Source organism: Tachypleus tridentatus, chromosome 10, assembly GCF_004210375.1.
Source record: "Tachypleus tridentatus isolate NWPU-2018 chromosome 10, ASM421037v1, whole genome shotgun sequence".
NCBI lineage: Eukaryota > Metazoa > Arthropoda > Merostomata > Xiphosura > Limulidae > Tachypleus > Tachypleus tridentatus.
The window spans coordinates 76,175,104-76,190,696 of NC_134834.1; the positions used below are offsets into that span (position 1 = coordinate 76,175,104).

Below are 15,593 nucleotides of genomic sequence, written 5' to 3' on the forward strand. Positions count from 1 at the left end.
TTATCATGAGTTCATAAGTGGCTTCAAAAGAATGAATGGACGAAAAGGGCTTCTCTGGTAGGTTTCCAAATTTGCTGAATTTATTGATATTTTGACACATCTTGTAGGGGGAGGTCCTTATTGTATAATTTCTCAATATGTAAAATTTGAATTTCTTATTTAATATCGGCACTATTGTTGTATCATGGAAGTAACAGGGTATAAACAGAATATTCACAGCATGGACATGTCAGGTGATATACAAGTGAATACTGAGCAATGTTTTGTTTTAATATTTCCTTTTCAAATAACACTTTCACTTCACGTACCCCTTTAAACACTTTTCTGCACAAGTCACTGTGTTACTTTCAAAATGTAATTAAACACATTTATCCTACTAACCCATCTCGGCTGTTCCACACTCTAAACAAGTTTAAAAAACAAACAAAAACTTAAAGTCTGCTTTCATCATCCACATACTTATCAAACTTTTTATTAAACTCATTTAAATTTACTACCTCTATAAACACTTGAAGTTAACCCATTCCAAAGGCCAATCAACCTGTTAGAAAAATAAAAGTCTTGGGTTAAGATGACTCCTACACCATGCCAAAATTTATACTTATGTTCCTAGTCCTACTATTTTCACTGTTAAATATGAAAAAAATGCATCAACACTGTCAATTCCCTTTATATTCTTAAATACCTCAAACAGATCCCTCTTAACTACCCTTTTCTTTCAAGTGAAAACAATTTGAGATTTCAGCCTCTCCTCATATAAAAACCCCTTCATCATAGGCACCATTCAAATAACCTTTCTCTGTACCATATCCTTTCCAACAATTTGGAAGGAATCCAATACTGAATACAATATTCAAAATGTGGCCTAACTACACTGATATGCACAATGAAATTATAACCTCTTTATACTTGTGTTAGTATTTCTATAGATACAACCTGAAATCCTATTTGTTCTACAATTAGCAACAGCACACTGCTTGGATGCCTTCAGAGACTAATCAATTATTACACCAAGACCCCTTTTCTTTCATGGCATTGTTAAGGTTATTCCCATCCAAATTATAATTTATATTATGATAACCTACATGCATTATCTTGCATTTATTACAATTAAAAATCCATCTGCCATTCATTTGCCCACCTTAATAAATAAATCCTTTAAAAAAGCAGCAGCATCCTCTTCACAGCTAGCAACACCAAATATATTGATATCATCAGCAAATTTAAGTAATTTATTGACTAGTCCTTCATCTTCTATGTCATTGATGTAAATCAAAAATAGCAAAGGTCCAGAGAGACTGAGCCCTGAGGTACACCACTTGTGACATTAATCCAGTTTGACTGAACTCCACTTCTAACAGCCATTTGCTTTCTTCCATCCAGCCACTCCTCTATCCAATTTGCCATGTTATCTTCCACATTTGTAAAGATAATTTTTATGAACCTTTTATGTGACACCTTTTCAAATGTTTTCTGAAAATCCAAATACACCAAAGCTACACTCTTACCTCATCTACATGAGCAGCAATCTTTACAATGACAAAAGATTAGTATGCAAGATAATCCCCTTTAGTGAAACCATGTTGACTATCCAATAAAATTCTAAACTTTGTTAAACAATTTTGCAAAGTATCTTTCAACATACATTCCAAAACTTTTCCCACATCTGATGCAAGTCTAACTGGTCTATAGCCACTGAGACACAGCAAATCTGCACTCTTACCTCATCTACATGAGCAGCAATCTTTTCAAAGAATGATAAAAGATTAGTAAGGCAAGATAATCCTTTCATAAAACCATGTTGACTATCCAATAAAATTCTAAACTTTGTTAAACAATTTTGCAAAGTATCTTTTAACATACATTCCAAAACTTTTCCCACAACTGACGTAAGACTAATGGGTCTGTAGCCGCTGAGACAATTTAATCAGATCCCTTAGAAAGAAGAGTTACAATAGCTAACTTCCAATCCTCTGGTACCTGACAACTATTCAATGATTGACAAAAAATAATAGTAAGTGGCTCATTATCCAATTTTTAACCTCCTTCAAAATCCTTGGGGAAATATTATTTGACCCAGGAGCCTTAGAGTTTTTTAAACTTCCCATTTTTGTTTTAACCAGCTCAGAATTAATGCAGTCATCTTGTTTGATCTCATTTCCATTTTTAAACTGTTCAATATGTGGAATAATGTTTAAACCTTCATTAAGAAGCAAATAAAAAGCAAAATTTATTTACCCAGACAGCTCATAATCATTAGGTACTAGCTTTCCTTTATCATTCCTCAAGAGCCCTACCCCCAATCTAATATTTTGTTTACCTTCAATGTATTTAAAGAAATCCTTACTGTTAATTTTTACATTTTCTGCCAACCTTTTCTCACACATCCTTCACAAACTTTCTTCATATTCTATAATATTATCAGTCTCCTATCATACCAGTCAATTTAAATTTCTTAAATTTATTATTCTTTTCTTTAATTTTCTCTCTCTTAAACTCTTTGTGAGCCAACCTGTTTTTATTTTTTCCATGCAACTACCATTTTCTTCCAATAAGGAATATGTTTACCTGAAATATTTAAAAACTTTCCACATGTGGAAAGTCTCTATATAGCTCAGCTGCCCAGTTCACAACAAAGAATTCTTTTTACATTATCTTTTGACTTGCTTACATTATCGTTTAACTTGTACATTTCACTTTTCTAAAGGAATGCAGTTGAAACAAGTAATTAATTTTTTCAGCCTCTAACAGGTGCCACACACATCTTCAACAGATTTGTTTGAGCTTTATAGTCTACATGTAAATGTTACAAATGTGTGTGTATAGTCATTAGAAAGAGCTCATCTTACAATATAATTTAACAATGCTGATTTTCAAATTGGCATACAGATGTCATCATGGAGTACATGTAATAGACTACAGTATTTTTGGCTGCTTCATTAACTATAGCACTTACTGTTGTTTCCTACCTAAACATTGTATAGTTAGAGGAGCACTTTAAATTGTACTTAGGTCTTACTTTTATATTTTAGTTAGTTATTTATTAGCTTTGTTTTAAAATACATAACTGAAGAGTTTTAAAACACGAGTTTTACTATATTATGTGATGCATGAAAAGTTTTTCAAAATGTTACATGTATCTGCCAGAAACACTGTAATATACCTTCACAGCACCATTGACGTTTTTTGAAACGAATTATAAGTGGTAAAAAAGAAAATAAAACATTAAGAATTAACAATGTGTGAAAATGAAAAGATTTGAAGTTATGAATTTAAAACAAAGAAAATTCTTTACAGATATTTTACAAAAAATTAAAAGTTGTATTTATCTTCTAATTTTAATAATTGCATTACATTGTATGTGTATGATAACAGCTGAATTTAGTGACATAGAAAAGTAGAAATAAAATATAAACATTTACCTCAAAAACATTTGACATTCTTTTAAGAGGTTCTTGAAATTATGAAAATTAAATATGAAAACTATAAGATGAAAAAATGTATTTTTATACTTAAAATGAAAAATCACCTTGCACCTGATTTGCTAAGACTTTGAGTGCAAGTAACTACAATAGATAAAACATTTTTGGTTAAAACACTTACTCAAAATAATGTCATTCTTTGTATACACAATACTTATGATCTTTAACAAAATCTTATCAGTTTTTGAGAGGTTAAGAAAACTCAGAGTTACTGTATATGTTGTTGCATGAGAAAAATTCATGACACTTTTTTTTTTGCAAAATGTACAAGCCTGGGGAGGAAAGATGAAGAAATTAAATGTTATATAATACCAAACTTTGAATTATAAATTGTTTTGATACCAAATTTATCAACATACATTTATGATAAAGTTGTTTCATTAAATCTTGAATGAACTCTACAAAGAGTTTGTGGACGTGTGTTTTTCTACACACTAATTTTTCCATAATATTAAAAGATTAAATACTTCAAACCTACTGTGAATGTGCCGTTCTGGTCTGTCTGCTAATAGCAGCTCATTGTACAACACTATTTCATTCTCATCTTGTCAATCTCTTTGTATCCAATTTATTTACTAACTTCTTCAAAAACCTAGTATGCTTCATTGTATATTTTTCCTTGTCTTCATGTCTTTTACCTACACAAAAATGAGACTTTGAATTTTATACAAGAATAAAAAACAAGTCAATGAATATTGCAACTTGATCACATAAATACATTACCAGGTATAAAATCATTCAGAATTATATGAAATACCTTGAATAAATTAAATGTATTATCCCTCACAACTCAAGTTGCATACATGTACATTAAGAAAAGTATTTGATTAATTACAGATACACATGATAGAAAATCTTTTTAGAATATCTAACTGCATGCACTGGGATTTAGTCAACTTCCCCATGAAAATGATATTTTTTTAATACAAGAAATGTGTATTTAAAATTAATACAGCCTGAAATAATAAAAGTTGAATAAAAAGCTTCTCTATTGTTCATTCTGTTCTGGTATTCTCTCTGTAGGTATTATGAGTAGGTTAAAAGAAGATGTATTGTTAGAACAAATTGGACATTTATTCATTATGCACAGAATGCAAATATAAAGACAAAATACATAAAAAACTTTAACATCTGCTGCTCAGAAGAAAAACAATTCTAACCAGCTTTAATCAACATCATTAAGGCAAAGAGAGGCCTAAAGGCTGCACAGAACAGTAAACACTGGATAACACAACATGTTTAACTACAATGGAACTCAACAAATAGATCACTGGGGTATAGTACAAAATTTCTCCTATAATATTAAGCATAACAATAATAATAATAATAACAACAGATATCAGCTATATAGTGTTTACTCAGTATAATCCAGTGTAGCTGTTTTTTAATCTGAATAAAAACAGTTAGGATTCATAAAATATATGTTTATATCGTAGCTTAACTGAAATCATTAACTGGAAATAAATTTAAGGAGATATTAGATCTTCAACAATATAATGAAATCTGCTTTACAACATAATATCTTGAAGCTAAACAAAAGTATGATACTTCTGTAATATTTATATAAACCAGCATAATATTTGTCATCAAAACACATTTAAATCTCTTAATACCATTTTACACAAAGCTCTTTTCAATTGTGTTCCAAGAACATTTCTTCTAACATATTCATTATGGTATTGAGCCAAGACCAGAATTGAATGGACAGAATAGCCACTCTCTGGTCAAATTACACTATTTCAGCCTGCATTGAATGTGTGTGCCACATCAAAACTCAACATTTATAAATAGTATCTTTATTCAATGATTATATTTATAAAATTCATAGCAAAACATGGAACAAAATATCTGGATTCACATTACAATTAGCAAATAAAAATAATCCCATTTGCAAATTACTTCCCTCTATGCTTAACATAACATATGAATCATTCTTTTCTTTTGTACATTGTCTTCAAGACCACCCACAAAGCCAAAGTTAATGTTCATTTCTTAGAAAATCCAGTGAATTGGCACACACAGTATTTTCACAATTTTGGCATGTTTTGAGAACCAATACTGGCAATTGTATGACCCAAGATGTGTGAAATGAAAAGGATACCAGTGACAAAGGAGGAGGGAAAGGAATAGTAGAGCAAGACCTACTGATAAAACCTAAAGAACCCAAAGAATTGTAGTAAAAGATCACCAAAGGGTAGCACTATAACTAAACTTCCACTGGACCAGACCCCTGTGGTTAGACTCTGGTACTGTTGGCAAAATGCTCATAAATATTGAATTAAACAAAAAAATAAGAAATTGTGTTTGCCAAAATATGGCAAAAATGCCATATTAGGCCTAGCTGATTCTGCAAGAGGTATGGAAAAACATAGCAAAATCTAGCAGTGAAAAAAAAAATTCAAATCTTCATTGGCTTATTCAGGAGGATTAGTGGAACAAGTTCAAGAGAAGAGATCTGAACCATATAATGAACAATCTCATGATAGATAATAGAAGAATTAAATAACAAGTCTACCCCCACCTGTAGCCTATGAAAATAGTGCTAGAGGTATAATACCTCAAGTGGGAACATAAGCACCAGACTTCATTGTAGAAATATATAAATCAAACAAGAGATTTTGATATAAAATATGCAAGTGTGAGAAAATAATAAAGACTGAGACATTGAGTCAAATTAAAATATTTCTTCAATGTAAAGAAAAATAACAATAATGAAAAAATCTCATTTTGGAAATTAAACTATTAAAATCACAATTCAAAAGAAAAGCACCAAAAGAAAACATGTTTGACCATGAGTACTGCCAAACTAGAAGTGATTGTTCTGTAGGATCAGACAGAGGGAGACACTTGTCATTAGAGTATGTCACACTCATATTGGTGGAGGGTTGAGTACTGTCAAACTAGAAGTGATTGTTCTGTAGGGTCAGACAGAGGGAGACACTTGTCATTAGAGTATGTCACACTCATATTGGTGGAGGGTTGAGTACTGTCAAACTAGAAGTGATTGTTCTGTAGGATCAGACAGAGGGAGACACTTGTCATTAGAGTATGTCACACTCATATTGGTGGAGGGTTGAGTACTGCCAAACTAGAAGTGATTGTTCTGTAGGATCAAACAGAGGGAGACACTTGTCATTAGAGTATGTCACACTCATATTGGTGGAGGGTTGAGTACTGCCAAACTAGAAGTGATTGTTCTGTAGGATCAGACAGAGGGAGACACTTGTCATTAGAGTATGTCACACTCATATTGGTGGAGGGTTGAGTACTGCCAAACTAGAAGTGATTGTTCTGTAGGGTCAAACAGAGGGAGACACTTGTCATTAGAGTATGTCACACTCATATTGGTGGAGGGTTGAGTGCTGCCAAACTAGAAGTGATTGTTCTGTAGGGTCAAACAGAGGGAGACACTTGTCATTAGAGTATGTCACACTCATATTGGTGGAGGGTTGAGTACTGCCAAACTAGAAGTGATTGTTCTGTAGGGTCAAACAGAGGGAGACACTTGTCATTAGAGTATGTCACACTCATATTGGTGGAGGGTTGAGTACTGCCAAACTAGAAGTGATTGTTCTGTAGGATCAAACAGAGGGAGGGACACTTGTCATTAGAGTATGTCACACTCATATTGGTGGAGGGTTGAGTACTGCCAAACTAGAAGTGATTGTTCTGTAGGATCAAACAGAGGGAGACACTTGTCATTAGAGTATGTCACACTCATATTGGTGGAGGGTTGAGTGCTGCCAAACTAGAAGTGATTGTTCTGTAGGGTCAAACAGAGGGAGACACTTGTCATTAGAGTATGTCACACTCATATTGGTGGAGGGTTGAGTACTGCCAAACTAGAAGTGATTGTTCTGTAGGATCAAACAGAGGGAGACACTTGTCATTAGAGTATGTCACACTCATATTGGTGGAGGGTTGAGTGCTGCCAAACTAGAAGTGATTGTTCTGTAGGGTCAAACAGAGGGAGACACTTGTCATTAGAGTATGTCACACTCATATTGGTGGAGGGTTGAGTACTGCCAAACTAGAAGTGATTGTTCTGTAGGGTCAAACAGAGGGAGACACTTGTCATTAGAGTATGTCACACTCATATTGGTGGAGGGTTGAGTACTGCCAAACTAGAAGTGATTGTTCTGTAGGATCAAACAGAGGGAGACACTTGTCATTAGAGTATGTCACACTCATATTGGTGGAGGGTTGAGTACTGCCAAACTAGAAGTGATTGTTCTGTAGGATCAAACAGAGGGAGACACTTGTCATTAGAGTATGTCACACTCATATTGGTGGAGGGTTGAGTGCTGCCAAACTAGAAGTGATTGTTCTGTAGGGTCAAACAGAGGGAGACACTTGTCATTAGAGTATGTCACACTCATATTGGTGGAGGGTTGAGTACTGCCAAACTAGAAGTGATTGTTCTGTAGGGTCAAACAGAGGGAGACACTTGTCATTAGAGTATGTCACACTCATATTGGTGGAGGGTTGAGTACTGCCAAACTAGAAGTGATTGTTCTGTAGGATCAAACAGAGGGAGACACTTGTCATTAGAGTATGTCACACTCATATTGGTGGAGGGTTGAGTACTGCCAAACTAGAAGTGATTGTTCTGTAGGATCAAACAGAGGGAGACACTTGTCATTAGAGTATGTCACACTCATATTGGTGGAGGGTTGAGTACTGCCAAACTAGAAGTGATTGTTCTGTAGGATCAAACAGAGGGAGACACTTGTCATTAGAGTATGTCACACTCATATTGGTGGAGGGTTGAGTACTGCCAAACTAGAAGTGATTGTTCTGTAGGATCAAACAGAGGGAGACACTTGTCATTAGAGTATGTCACACTCATATTGGTGGAGGGTTGAGTACTGCCAAACTAGAAGTGATTGTTCTGTAGGATCAAACAGAGGGAGACACTTGTCATTAGAGTATGTCACACTCATATTGGTGGAGGGTTGAGTACTGCCAAACTAGAAGTGATTGTTCTGTAGGATCAAACAGAGGGAGACACTTGTCATTAGAGTATGTCACACTCATATTGGTGGAGGGTTGAGTACTGCCAAACTAGAAGTGATTGTTCTGTAGGATCAGACAGAGGGAGACACTTGTCATTAGAGTATGTCACACTCATATTGGTGGAGGGTTGAGTACTGCCAAACTAGAAGTGATTGTTCTGTAGGATCAAACAGAGGGAGACACTTGTCATTAGAGTATGTCACACTCATATTGGTGGAGGGTTGAGTACTGCCAAACTAGAAGTGATTGTTCTGTAGGGTCAAACAGAGGGAGACACTTGTCATTAGAGTATGTCACACTCATATTGGTGGAGGGTTGAGTACTGCCAAACTAGAAGTGATTGTTCTGTAAGGTCAAACAGAGGGAGACACTTGTCATTAGAGTATGTCACACTCATATTGGTGGAGGGTTGAAGAATGATGATTTGCATGAGAGATGCACTGGAAACAACCAACTCAAATGAAAAAGAGACAGAAGACTTTGCACATATAGGGCAGCAGTGAACAAAAAAAGCTATTTACATGAGAGGAGGTACTGTATAATGTCAGAAAATTATTATTACTTATTTAACCTAATCAAACTTTAATTAAACTGAAGGGTTCCCTATTTTTGTATTTTAGTTACTTTCATAATACAAAGTAAAGAATACACATAAAAAACAAGTAATAACTTGGGTATTTTCTTTTTTATGTCAGTTATTGATAACATTTAACCCTATTTTTTAATACTAATAGTAACAATGCACCAAACACTTTTCAACGAATTGACAATATAAATTAATATAGAATAATAATATGCAAAAAGCAGGATATTTTCCATAACTATCACAATTTTTTCTAGCTTTCTGAACACCTGACAAGAACCATTACAAATTCAACCAAGCTAGATGATGTGTTTCGAATGATAACAAAGCTTGTACTGAAAGAGAAAAGAACAATTTTCGGTAAAGAAAATAATGTAACATTTTAGTTGATAAATGAAAATTTTGGCTTTCGGTTGGTTAAAAATAATATAATAAATGTGAGAATTGATAAATGCTGAAAGAGAATATGTGACACATGGTTGTAACAAGAGGTTTCGTTTTCTGTAACAAAACATAATTGAAGGCTATGAAACTTGTGCTATGCCTGAGTAATGGCAATATCATAATAAATAATTCACATTGAATTTCATACTTCTTGAAGGGGTGATAAATTAGAAAAGAGGGAATGCTTAAAGAAAAAATGTCACATTTCTCACACTAAAGGAAACTCGTGATTTTTAAAATACTGACTTAACGTAATTAATAACTTAAACTTACATACTATTAAAATATAAATGATTACCTACAATTTATGGTATACTAACTGATATAACATGAACAAAAAGTAATTTCATTAAATTTTGAATATAACTCACTAAAAACCTCATAACATGCACAGTAAAAAATGCTAATGACAACAGAGGTAATTGCTGCTATGAAGAGAGTGATGAGTTCTCGAAGAGAAAAATAATAAAAAGAAATACATTTTTTCAATTGAAATATACTCAAGACACTTATTTTTTGGTTAATTGATTGTTACATTTTTCTGTGACAGCTGAGGTGTTTGGTATTTCTTGCAATTTTTGAAGTTTTATATACCAGGAACTATCATACTTTCTTCCTAAAATGCCATGTATGAAACTATTAAATAACAGGTTTGAAGTTGAATAAAATTATTATTAGTGGATGTCATACAAAGAATTAAGACTTTCAGTCCTAGATAAAGTTGTTATAATGTGTTAAAATGATGAATGTTAAAAAGATGCTAAGTGCTATTTGCTAATCAAATTAAATCCACCAAACCTTTTGTCCCTTGCAAAACCATTTCGTCAATTTCCCTAATGATTACCTCATCATTTCAATGATCAAACCATAAATTTCTCATTGCACTTGTACATGCTGATTATAATTGTAGTTTTCTGCTATATGTATAATAATTATAAAATAGGCTGAAAAACATATTTTGCCCAAAGGACTAAAATGTGACACTCATCTAAAGCTAAATCAGTGCTCAATTAGAGCTTAACTAAATGATAATGATAAATTATCCTTTTTTATATAAATAACTTTTTGCTGCAACTGTCTCACTCCTTCACATGATTATTCTTCAAATAAGGCTTATTTTCTAACACAGTTTCTTGATTCATCCAAGCAAATAAATTCTGTTCATTTTATTATACTTTGTCACTCCTTTTCACCACAATTGAATTCCAACTGTTCTTTGTAATATCTGACTTTACCAAGTACAGTATCTTCCTGTCTTTTGGAACTAATTCCATATCTCTAAAACAGCATCACACACTTAATGCTGGCAAACTATAGTGTTTTCAAATACATTTTCATTGAGGATAAATTTATCAATTAAGAAACCACTCTTCAATAACACAGATGTTCAAGAAAACTAAGTAAACTTGCAAACTTTATCCACTAACACAAGGAAATAATCACATTACACAGTATGCAATAACTCTTATCTACCAACACACAAACACACTCACAACTATAACATGCTTTACACAGTTGAGAACAGTTCCCTTTATCTTCTAATACAAGAAAACAAAGTAGTGTCAATCACTTGAGAATACTTACATTTTTCTATCAATACAAAAACATACAGTAGTCACAGTTATGGATAGTTCATTTATCTATCAGTACAAGAAAATGGAGTAATCTTGCATAGTTTATAAGAGTTCTTTTATCCACAGAATAATTTCATGCACAGTAGTCCACATGAACTCTGTCAGTTTTTTTTGGTATATATTCAACAAACTAATTTTTGAGCTTACATTACAAGGCTTCATACAAGACTGCATATATAATCAGAAACAGTTGATAATTGATACTGTACATAACACATGGTAAACAGTATTAATAGCAAATTATATGTATGTGACAAATTATTTCAGTAAATTTATGACACTATTATTATGTATAAATTATATTTATGCTTTGTCTGTTGGTGAAGTTTGTTTTTTAACATAAAAATCTGGCACAGGTTTTAAGCCACTTATATACAAACAAAAAAGGTCCTATTGAACCAAACGTCAAGGTACTCTATGCTTCAATAAAGTCTACAAGTTATTTGCAATAAGTCAGTTAAATTCTATATCTAAATCTCAAATTCATATTAAGATTATGAAAAAAATTACCATTTTATGGTTACAAAGAACATACTCCAATGACTTTAAGAAATAGTTGACATAAATACTAAAATAAATTATAAATTCACCTCTCATTCCAGCATGTGTCATGAACACAGAAGAAAGCTTCACCACAAGCAGTTCTTTCTTTATTACTTTTGCTTTATGTCTTGCGTTGTTTGTCACATCCCTATATTACTTTCACTTTGTCTCCAAAACAACAGGTTTCAATTCTTGATTTTTTCTATAAATACATTCTTACCTTAAATGACATAGAATTAAATAAACACAATAATATTTAAAACTCTCTTGCATCTTTTTCATGTGCTAACAAATAATGTAATATTATGAAATAAAGACAGATAATTTTAAGTTTATCTAGAATATGAGCTACAATTGCTTCTCAAACACAACCTATTATTCCAATAATTTTTCCAGTAACTTATCAAACAGACCAGTTTATTCCCATTTCATCTACTCCCATTTAGTCTAATGTAATCATATACCAAAATAAATGTTTCATATTTTTTCTGTAAATTTGTTATGCTACTTTACTGTAAATGAAAACATTTTAAAGCAGTATTATAACTTCTTGAGAACAAGATAGGTTTTTCTTTGTGATATTTTTGTAGATTTTTTTATGCATGTATGTAAATACTGAAATGGTTTAAAAACCTATTACATTCTATTGTAAACAGTGTAAATATAAAAATTCTTTATTTCTAACACTATACCAAAGTGACTTTTGTATCTAAACCTTATTCTCTATTTGACCAACTGATAACTGTATTTTTAGGCCATTTCTGTTTAATCTACTGCCTATGGGAGTAGAAAAACTAGGGTGTTACCAACAGGCTGTACTCCTGAATTTAGCTATAACTAGTTTTGTACAAATATACAAAGGAAATAACATCCATTTGTCAATGAATGTACAGGGTGGCCCATAAGTCCCTACCCATCCATATATCTTATGTATCCAGTGTATCTGTGTGCTGTCCCTCATTCTCGCCGCATAATATTATGCAACGCCATGTTATGTAACACATTTTCCTCAACATAGCAGGGGTTATTGTTCCAAATGCCACAGTAACAGCTGACTTCAACTCATCATTAGTATTATAACGTTGTTTATAATAACATATGGATGGGTAGGGACTTACGGCCACCCAGTACATGTAACTAATTTTCTTTTTCATCTTAGAGATAATTTTTAAGTTATAATCCACAAAACCAAAGTTTCGAGATAGCATAATATCAGTGATTTCTAATCTACCACAGCATTAAGAATATTTAAAACTCATATATACAATTGACTAGTGTTTATATTAGTGTCACAACTTCTTTGAATTTTACATGTCTGTTGGTAACCAACCATAAGACAGCAAAAAATTAGGCTCTGTAAGAACAAGAAGAAACTACAGCATTTCAGTACAAACAGACTGGGTAAAATATTTTCAACAACATAAAACACAATTTTGTTTTTGGAAAATCATAAATCTCTATAACCAGTAGTTACGTATTACTTAAATGCATACATATTTTCCAATAACTTTGTGTAAGCTTCTGTGCAAACTAATCTCATTTCTTTGTATAGGGTTGGGAAGAAAGTTTCATTTTTATTTAAAAAATTATTACTGGTTTTACAGAAAAGAACTTGCAAATTCATACCTTTTTTTTTTATATCAATGTATATTATAATAAACCTTACCTCTTATTTCAGAAGAACTGATAGACATTTGTAACAAAATTGTAACCTGTAAAGTATTAAGAAATGAGTACAAACTTTACACACATACAACATTCTACACTATATGAACTTAAAAAAAGGTCGAAAGCTTCAGAGACTACAAGAAACATATGTATAGTTTATGGAGAAAATGTGTTGAACATCAGAAAGTGTCAATAATGGTTTGCAAAGTTCCAATCGGAGAATGTGATCTCACCAATTCCTCATGTTCTGTACAGCCAACATCAATCAACAAAGATGCCCTGCATGCCACAGCTGAAGCAAATCCAAAGTTGTCCATGTGATAAATGGCTCAACAGCTCCATACTACCCATACAACAATCATTAACCACCTCCACAAGCTTGGATAAGTTTTAAAGCTTGGACAATAGATTCTGCATGATATGACAGACAATCAATATGCTCGAGCAGTCACCATTTGTTCATCTTTGAGAATATGGCATGCTAATGAACCATTTCTGAAAAGAATAGTTACAGATGATGAAAAGAATATAGACATATTCAATGTCAGAGATGACTGAATCCCTGTCAAACACCTGTTCTAACATTAAAGAGTAGCTTACACCCAACAAAGGTTTTGCTTTGTCTTTGGTGGGCTTTGAGAAGTGTAGTCTATCACAAAATCAAACAATCACAGCTGAAAGATACTGTCATCAGCTGCAGTTCTTACACCAAGCACTGATAAGAAAAAGAGCTGCAATAGTCAACCAAAAGTACATAATGATTTTGCATGACAATGCACAACCACACATACTGCAAAAATGACCAAAGAAAAACTTCAGGGCTTGAAATGGGAAGTTGTGCCTCATCCAACCTATTTGCCAGATTCTGCTCCATTTGATTAACTTTTTTCAGATCCTAACAACAATACTCAGACAGCAAAAGGCATGCAAATAACAAGAAACTCAAAACTGGTTTACAACTGTTTTTTTCAAATCCAAACCAAAGGCATTTTATTGATGAAGAATCCATAACTAGCCATAACTCTCTGTCCATCTGCAAAAGAATTTTAACCTGAAACACCAACTCTCTATTTTTGCCAAAGTTCTGTTAAAACATATTCTAAAGCTACAAAAGTCTTAACTTGGGTTCATGTTAATGTGAAATATAAGTAGTTATCACATAGTAACTTTTCATGTGCAATTTTAATTTGATGAAAACAAGCATTGTTCATTCTTGGCAGATATATTTCATTGAAGAATGCAACCCATTTGTTGTAATTTATCACATGTAGTGTTAAAAAAACTGATAATATGACTATCCACTATTTATGTCACACTTTGTTCAATTCGATGATATGTTACACAATGAGTCCACTAGTACAAACAGTAGTTTAGATCAAATATTTGTCTCTTGACATTTAATCTGATACAAATATTTTTTGGAATAGACAGTAGATGTGATTATACATATTGAAAATACACCACAGACATGAGCTACCACGTAATTATAGTATATTATTCAGGTTTTTACTTCATTGTTTTTAAAATAGTAAAGATGTATAGTTCTATAAGAGTAAGTGTCCAATCCAGGACTTTTAATCATAGTTGCATGGGTGGTTGTGAAAATGTGCATGTCATAACCTTTTACAGAGTACCACTGGACATTGTACAGCATATTTGATATCAGATTTATCAACTATTCACTAAATCCAACACTTCTGATTTGGTAACAGTTTCTGGTAAAGAAGTGTAACTAGCAAGTAAAATATACAGGAATACTGAAAAGTACTATATAGATATTCAACTTAGAGTTTAAGCAAAGGGTCATTCCATGCCAACTCACCCAGAAAAAATGAACTTTTCCCAGTTCATATCAATGTTTTGACCTTCCTAGATCATCTTCAGGTTAAGAAAGATGACCTAGGAAAGTTGAAACACTGTTCTCTCCTTATCAATAAAAGTGTTAATACCCATACCAGCCATTCTGAGACACATTTTTATTTCAAGTAGGTTTCTCATCATCAAGAATTATAGTCAAGACTTTTGTCCAATGAAGGATCAGTCTATTGGACTAACTCCATGCATATCCTAAAAGAGAATGTGAGAAGTAATAGTGTGAAACTGTTTTACATCCTAATCCTCCACCTTATACTGTTGTTTCAATGCTGCTACCACTACCAAAACTTCCAATGCTACATATGGAAACTCAATGAGTGAAGTCATATTTACTTAAACTACATCATG

General features: G+C 32.6%; 1 long non-coding RNA gene across 2 annotated transcripts in view; it reads right to left on the reverse strand.

Annotated features, from left to right (window-relative positions):
* The window catches only part of LOC143229620 (uncharacterized), a 33,767-nt gene that overhangs the window by 14,449 nt on the left and 3,725 nt on the right, over nt 1-15,593 (reverse strand). For both annotated transcript variants that reach the window (XR_013015964.1, XR_013015963.1), the window contains exons 2-3: nt 11,750-11,904; nt 3,961-4,120 (exon numbers count right to left, since the gene is read on the reverse strand). This is a non-coding gene — a long non-coding RNA (uncharacterized LOC143229620). The remainder of the gene's footprint in view (nt 1-3,960; nt 4,121-11,749; nt 11,905-15,593) is intronic.